This window comes from Oryctolagus cuniculus, chromosome 2 (assembly GCF_051225735.1).
Source record: "Oryctolagus cuniculus isolate XC-2025 breed Fujian yellow rabbit chromosome 2, ASM5122573v1, whole genome shotgun sequence".
Classification (NCBI taxonomy): Eukaryota; Metazoa; Chordata; class Mammalia; order Lagomorpha; family Leporidae; genus Oryctolagus; species Oryctolagus cuniculus.
In genome coordinates, this window is record NC_142868.1 from 190,290,562 (window position 1) to 190,299,330 (window position 8,769).

General features: G+C 39.7%; 1 non-coding gene across 1 annotated transcript; it reads right to left on the minus strand.

The window, feature by feature from the left end:
• Positions 1 to 2,085: 2,085 nt before the first annotated feature.
• Positions 2,086 to 2,157, minus strand: LOC127490446 (small nucleolar RNA SNORD101). The gene has a single exon (XR_007918396.1). It is a non-coding gene; the product is annotated as a small nucleolar RNA SNORD101 (small nucleolar RNA).
• Positions 2,158 to 8,769: the final 6,612 nt, after the last annotated feature.

Below are 8,769 nucleotides of genomic sequence, written 5' to 3' on the forward strand. Positions count from 1 at the left end.
CAGTTTCGCCCACCTGTAGAGCGATTTTAATGGCGATTGAAGCATATAAAACAATATGAATGTTTCTAAGGAAAGGAATAAAGGGCATAAGTATTTATAGGTTCATTTGTTGGGCTGGTAGCTCAACATTCAGCGATTGCCATTGCTGAGCTGTTCTGAATTGCACCCGTGCCCTGGTAACGAGGCTCCTGTACTCTATCACTTCATCCTGCCTCACCTTCTCTAATTTTCTGTATTTCTTTTCCTCCAGATCTTCTTCAGCATGTTTACCCATAATTCCCTCCACAGGATGCAGTCATCTGCTTCTAGTCCTCGTGGTGCCTTGTGTAAGTCTCCGTGACACCTCAGAGTGGTTCCTTCTGCCTATCCCCTATCACACTGCTCCACTCACTCCTGCATCTTGGTGTGGATCCTGAAACCGGTTATTCCTGGTTTGATCTGCTTTCCCATGGGAGCCCATCTTACACTGGTGAGTAGCCTGCAGGTAATTTATGTCATACCGATTATCTATGGGAAGGGCATAAGAACCAAGTATAAAACCTCCTTAGTAGTCTTAGTCTTACAGTTACAGAGTGGGCTTTCCGTGGAATGACCTCACTCCTGCGCAGCACCTGTGCCCTAGGGTTTACCAGGAAGTACTCTAGCTTCCAGGAGTGAATTCAAGGCAGCCTTCAGAGAACAATCCGCATAGTTCATTCTGAACCAGTTGTTTAACCTGAACTGATTTTTTCATGCATAAGATGGCAAATATCAGTTAGAGGCCAAAACTGAGGACTAAATGTTATCTAAAAATTGACTTACACAGTATTTCATTCCTTTCAGTCCTTTAATTAGCTGACTTTAAAATCCCAAAGAAAAACATTAGCAGTATGGGAATGGTGAGATCAAAGACGTACTTTCACATCTGGTTAACATTTAATTGTTCTTAACAATAGGTTTCTTCTATTTCAGCAGGTAAATCTGATGCTTTCTTTTTTTCCCCAAAAAAGCTGGACAGGAGTAGAAGAATAGCTTTGGGAAAGAAAAAATTTAGAGCACCCCTGAGAAATACTGTGGAAATTAATCATGACTTACCCATTGCAGAATTCAGCAATGATGTAACTGTGGCAAGCTTCAGGTCAGACTAGGTTGATGGAAATATTTCTGAAACTTAATGGAGTTTTTGCGTATGTACATTTCTAATGGAAAACAGGTTTTAGATAGCAGTTAGTGTACAATTATAAACTCAATGATATTCAAATCTTAATAAAGCACAGAAGCAGGCTGTAGCAATGACATTTTTTATGTTGTAGGAAAAATGACATTGGTTTAAAGTTCAGCATTGCCACTTATTGCTGTATGATGTTGAGAAGCTGATTATCTGGGTCTTGCCAGAGTTTCTTCAATTGTAAGAGGAGCAAATACAGCCTATCTCACAGGGCTTTGAGAGGACTCACTGTGAACATGAACCTTTGTGCCAGGTGTGTGCCTAGACTTGGTAGATATTCAAGAAATGGCAGTCCCTTCTTCCTTTAGAGAGCAACAGTGCAGAGGGCAGAGGATAAAACAGTGGTTCCTCATGGGAATCTCGTCTCCTGAGGCCAACAACGATAAAGGACTATTTTCCTGCTAGCCATCGCATTTCATTGGGAATATAGCAAAAAGCAATGTTTGTGTTCATTGGAATGTCAGGATACATTAAGTCACAAAATGGCCTCGAAAATTTATTTGAAGGATTCTGTCCTCTAGAAAGATTTCTCCAAACTCTAACACTCAGGAATCTTTTATTTTCTCAGAAACAGTAGCTCATGGGGACAGGAGAGAACAGGAGATGATTTCTAGGCTGACGGCGACACTGGGAGAGAGACCTGGAGAGTTCTCAGAACTGGCTCTAGGTGTCCCAAGTTGCATCATGCATCTTAGTGGAACTGCCATATACCAATCCTGTGCATTTCCCTCCTTGCAACAAAGCATTAAAAGAAATCAAATGATTTTCCACTTCATATTCTGTGAAAATTCCCACTTCACATTCGGCACGAAAAGCTGAAAATGAAAAGCCTTTTCATGTGTGCGAATTTTTGCAGGCCAAGCTTTCTTTCTTTTTCTTTTTGTCAGACTGCAGTGTTTCATTTGTGAAGGAGTAAAGGGATTTCTGTCAGTTTCAATCATCATTTAAAACATGCCAACCTTTCTAACGAAACCTATAAGTCATTACTGCTAAAATCAATTAGTTCTGTCTTTAATTAACACACAATTATTCTGAGGTGTTTAAATTTAACTGAAAAGTGATCCCTGTTAAATGTGAGTGGGAATAAGAGAGGGAGGAGATGTACAATTTGGGACATGCTCAATCAGACTTGCCCTAAACGGTAGAGTTAGAAATGTGCCAGGGGATTCCAATACAATCCCATTAAGGTGGCATGTACCAATGCCATCTCACTAGTCAAAGTGATCAGTTTCAGTCCACAATTGATCATAATGAAAGGATTAAGAGTCAAAGGGATCACACAAACAAGACTAGTGTCTGCTAATAATAACTGATAGAATCAAAAAGGGAGAGAACGATCCAACATGGGAAGCAGGATACACAGCAGACTCATAGAATAGCAGATGTCCTAAACAGCACTCTGGCCTCAGAATTAGCCCTTAAGGCATGCAGATCCGGCTAAAAAGCCCATGAAAGTATTTCATGCATGGAAAGCCAAGACACTCTGGCAAAAAAAAAAAACAAACAAACAAACAAAAAAAAAACCACACAACTAAATCAAAGATCTCTGCAAGTGAGATCCCAGTAGAAAGAACGGGCCATCAAAGAAGAAAGTACCTTTCTCTGAAGGGAGGAAAGAACTTCCACTTTGACTATGTCCTTGTCTAAATAAGATCGGAGTTGGCGAACTCAAAAGGCTTCCATAGCCTTGGCAGCTCATGACAAGAGCCTAGGGTGATTACTGACACCATAAACAAGAGTGTCAATTGTTAAGTCAACAGCAGGAGTCACTGTGCACTTATGCTTCATGTAGAATCTCTGTACTTAATGTGTTGTACAATGTAACTTAATGCTATCACTAGTACTCAAACATTACTTTATACTTTGTGTTTCTGTGTGGGTGCAAATTGAAGAAATCTTTACTTAATATATACTAAATTGATCTTTTGTATATAAAGAGAATTGAAAATGTGTCTTGATGTGAATGGGATGGGAGAGGGAGCGGGAGATGGGAGGGTTGTGGGTGGGAGGGAAGCTATGGTGGGGAAAAAGCCATTGTAATCCAAAATCTGTACTTTGGAAATTTATATTTATTAAATAAAAGTTTAAAAAAACACACAAAAATAAATAAAATCTATTAGTTCTGAACTCTACCTGTACCTTATTAAGTGGGGAGCTTTAAAAATTATTTCTTTTCCAGCAGCTGAGCTAAATGATGTGAGAGGCATCATAGTAGATGAGGTAAAAGTGTTCAGAGTGATGCTCAGTGCATGGTACGCTCACCAGACCTTACTGGAGGAGTGTTCCCTGAATGTCTTGAGGTTTAGTCATTCAGGGAGGCTGATGGGAGAATATGCAGGGAGAAAATATCATGAGGAACTGAATGCCATGTGTGTGTAGAACATTGCAGGAAGATCCTCATGCCTGTAGCAGAGTGTGCACAGGGATGGAGAGAGCAGTCTAGAAGATAATGTTGGAGAGGTGAGTAGTGGCCAAGTCACCCATGGTCCTGATGCCATGCTATAGAGTTTGGTCTTGTCATGAAGGTGAAAGGTAACGTGGAGCCATAGAACAGTGTCATTTAGATCACTGGTGTAGCCTCCATGAAGGCTGCCTCTTTCTACCCTTATCGTTCTGTGAGCAGATATTTTCCATCTTTTCAAATATTGTGCATTTGGGTTCATCTCTATAGACTTACTTAAAGCTTTATTATATGTTATAATATAAAACTTGTACTAGAAAAGTGAAATCATGAGATATTGAGGAAGTTGAGTAGGAGGGGGCATTTGGGCTTTCCCTCTAAATACTGAAGAGTTTTCATTCATTCTGTCTTGTGGTTGAGTGTTTATTGGAGGAGTTTAAGAATGCTGCCTTCAGCCACAGGCAGCCATTTGAGGTTCTGTTTTTTTTTTATATTTTATTTTATTTAATGAACATAAATTTCCAAAGTACAGCTTATGGATTACAATAACTCCCCCCCCCCCCATAACTTCCCTCCCACCCACAACACTCCCCTCTCCCATTCCCTCTCCCCTTCCATTCACATCAAGAATAATTTTCAATTATCTTTATATACAGAAGATCACTTTAGCATATATTAAGTAAAGATTTCAACAGTTTGCACCCATACAAAAACACAAAGTGTAAAATAATATTTGAGTACTAGTTATAGCATTAATTAAACACCTAAGAGTAATTGTGTATTAATTAGAGTTCAACCAATAGTTTTAAGTAGAACATAAAAAATACTAAAAGGGTAAAGTATTAAGTTCCTTTTTTTTTCTTTTTTCTTGTTTGTTACATAGTTTTTTTTTTTTTAAACTTTTATTTAATGAATATAAATTTCCAAAGTACGACTTATGGATTACAATGGCTTCCCCCCCATACCATCCTTCCCACCCACAACCCTCCCCTTTCCCACTCCCTCTCCCCTTCCATTCACATCAAGATTCATTTTCAATTATCTTAATATACAGAAGATCAGCTTAGTATACATTAAGTATATATATTTCAACAGTTATATATATATATATGAAATATATATTTCAACAGTTTGCTCCCACACAGAAACATAAAGTGAAAAATAATAGATGATTTTTTTTAATGATGATGAAATCAGAGCAGACCTATTGTCATGTTTAATCCCAGTGAGAGTCAAGTTGGGAATTGATAATTTCTTTTTTTTTTTTTTACAGAGGATCAGTTTAGTATGCATTAAGTAAGGATTTCAACAGTTTGCACCCCCATAGAAACACAAAGTGAAATATATTGTTTGAGTACTCGTTATAGCATTAAATCTCAATGTACAGCACATTAAGGATAGAGATCCTACATGAGGAGTAAGTGCACAGTGACTCCTGTTGTTGACTTTACCAATTGACACTCCTGTCTATGGCATCAGTAATCTCCCTATGCTCCAGTCATGAGTTTCCAAGGCTATGGAAGCCCTCTGAGTTCTCCAACTCTTATCTTGTTTAGACAAGGTCATAGTCAAAGTGGAGGTTCTCTCCTCCCTTCAGAGAAAGGTACCTCCTTCTTTGAAGACCTGTTCTTTCCACTGGGATCTCACTCACAGAGATCTTTTGCCAGAGTGTCTGTTTTTTAAAAAATTAACAGTAAATGTACACATTTATTGGTATTGTGCAACATTTAAATGCAGGTATACCATTATATTGATTAAATCAATGTGACCGACAGTTCCCTCTCTTTGACCTTCTAAGGCTGACATCTTAGAGCTCCTTTGTTTTATTTGATCAGAAAATATTTATTAGGCTGTTGTGAGCTACAGCCACTCCACTGTGTTGTGTAATAGTAGTATTCCTTCCATGTAACTGATTTGGTACCTACTATCAAACCTCTCTATTCTCCTTCTCATTTCTCTCAGTCTCTAGGGATTATGATTCCATGTTCACATTAAATTGTTTTAGCTTCCACATATAAAGAAAAGCACTCAGTGCTTGCCTTTCTATGTCTGGCTTATTTCATTTTTTAAAAAGATTTATTTCAAAGTAGAATTGCAGAGAGAGTAAGAGACAGAGAGAAATATTGCATGCAATGGTTCATCCCTGAAAATGGCCACAATGGCTAGGGCTGGGCTAGGCCTAATCCAGGACCCAGAAGCCCCATACGGGTCTCTGATGTGGGTGCAGGGGCTCAAGCACTTGGGCCATCTTCTGCTACTTTCCCAGGTGCATTAGGAGGGAGCTGGGTCAGAAGTGGAGCAGCTGGGATGCAAACCAGAGCCCATATGTGGTGCTGGTGCTGCAGACTACAGCTTAACCCACTATACCACAGCACTGGCCCTAGCTTATTCTTTTTAACATGATGTCCTCCAGTTCCATCTATTTTGTTTCAAATGATAGGAATCCATTTCCTATATGGCCCAACAATATTTCATTGTGGATATATGCTACATTTTTTATCCATTCATCTACTAACAGACACCTTGGTTGATTCCATATCTTGGCTATTTTGAATGCAATAAACGTGGTGGTGCAGTTTACCACTTTGATATAATGATTTTATGTCTTTTGGACATATAACCAGGGGGTAGGATTACTGGATAATAGTTCTATTTCTGTTATTTTCTATAGTGACTGTCCTAATTTACATTCCCACCAACATTGTATAAGAGTTCCCCTATTCTCATCAGAAGTTGTTACTTCTTGTCTTTTTGATAGTAGCCCTGGGATGAGGTAATATTATGGTTTTGACATGCATTTCCCTAAGAGCATACGAGTGGTACAATCTGTAACAGAGAGAATGTGTGAGTCTGGAGAAGCATCAAATCTTGGGAATAAAAATATTATGAGAGTACACAGTGCTTAGTTTCATGCCCACATATTTGATACAGAAATCAATGCCTGAAGAGTCTCAAGGAAGAAGTATCCATGGCCTAGAGGCTTAGGGAGGATTGTTTGCAGAAGTTAAGGCACGAGCTGGACCTGGAGAACAGACTTCTTCCTCTTGGGAGGTTAAAGAGCAAAGAGAGAACAAATGGAGAAGAGGGAGGAGCGTGCTGCCAGTGCATGCAAATGTTTGTGTATTGGCATGCATGTGTGTGCAAATGTGTATACAATGTGTGTATATATGTGTGTGGAGAGAGGCTTAGTAAGAAGATTGGAATCAACTTGACTTCAACAACTGACACTGGAAGGGAATTCTTTCACATTCCATTTTAATACATTTTAAAAGGCAGAGCAAGAGAAAGAGAGGGAGGTTGGCAATACACATTTTTAAAAAACAGAAAAAGAAGGCGAGACAGAGACAGGGAGATGAAGACAGCCGCAGAGAGAAACAAGGAGAGTGACAGGGAGGAGGAGAAATACAGGGAGGGAGAAGGGGATAGCAGTTTCCTATTTAGTTCTTTATGCCTGGGCTTAGCAATCAGGACCAGCAGCAGTAAAAGCTTTTTTCTGAAGGAGTGAGAGAAGTTTCACCCTGAGAGGTAAGAGCATTTGGGGTAAACAAGAGCATCCACAAAGCTACCTAAAATGGAAGATTTTAAGCCAGTTCAGTGGAGTGTGAAGTGTGCTTTGAAAGAGGATGAAAATGAAGTATTAAACTTCCCACCAGTGTTTCAGGTGTTTTCATTTGGGCCTTATTTTCAAAGCACACAGAAAATTCAGCTCTCTCAATTCATCATCCTACTCAAACCTCTCATGTGTGCATTGTATTTTTACAAAGTCCTGTAAACTTCAGTGACAGCTCTAATGGACAGAGTGTGGCAGGCATACATTTCTGATTGTTTAACACATAGCCTGTAGCAATGGTGGGTAGGGGGCTGAACATGGAGGGTCCCCCCCCACACCACCAAGAAAGATGGCATCCGTCTTTTCAGGCTGGGTGGCTGAAGTCCAGTGCTCCAGGTCTCCCCAGTTCAGCTCCTCCATGGCACCCATGTAGCCCTCCTGACACCGATAGAGCTCTTCGCTTGCAAGCATGCTTTCTTCACTCAGCTGTTGAGTTGACGGAGTTGAGCATAGCTTCAAGGATTACTGATAGTTGATGCCCTAGTTCAGGGCATCTCCCTGATCTATGATATTTGACTAGTACATGTGCAGAAGACTTTCCTTATAGAGAGCTCAAGGATGGTTATATGGGACTTGGATTTTCAATCTTTTTCCTAAGCAATAGCTAGGAAGCAGTTCTGGCCCTACCCACAGCCTTCAGCTTTTACCAACTCTAATTTCAGAATCCACCTTGAAGGAGAACTCAGAATAATACCTAGCCAGTGGCTTGCAAAGGCTACTTTCCACCCCTTGTAAGAGCTGATCATTTCAGCTCTGTGACCTAAGCAGGTCATTTACTCTCCTTGCCTCAGTTCCCTGATCTATGAATTGAACAGCAGAGTATCATTCTGAAAGATTTACTGCAGGAATTGAACAGGGAGAAGATACAAACCTGCTTAAATCATGCTCTAAACAACTTTTCTTCTCTCCCACTCCTTCAAATCATATCCACTGCTGGTTGTCCAAATTTTCTAATATTCTTTCTCATTGAAATTGAGTTTCCCAAGTAGGAAAACTATAGATATCACTGCTCTTGTCAGACAGTTGAACCTACATGTTGGTTTCTTCTTATGTCAACAATCAAAGCCTGTCTGTTCTGTGGGTTTCTTTTAGCTGGAATGAACTCCCAGATTTTGTGAAAGCAAGTGTTCTAGTTTTCTATTGCTGCACACAAAACTATTCCCAAACTTAGCAGCTTTGTACCAATGTCTTTTGCTCATGGCTCTGTGGGTCAAGTCTTCATGAAGGTTTCATCTGGTAATTTGTATCTGATCTACCTGTCATTACATTGAATGAGTGTGGATAGAAGATCTACTTTCAACTTCTTCACTGTGGCTTCTTCATGTCCCATGACATCCTGCTCTCATACTGACATTTTCAGGTCACCTCCAGGTGGCCAGAGTTTCTCACAGCATGATAGTTTTAGGGTAGTCAAACTATCTATTGATAGATAGATATTGATAGTCAAACTATCTACAGGGAGACTCACTTCCTTTGTCAGTAGATGAAGTGAGATCATGGTGTGATCATTTTAAGAGTATTTGTTCCAAAAGACCAAGGCAAACGTTTCAA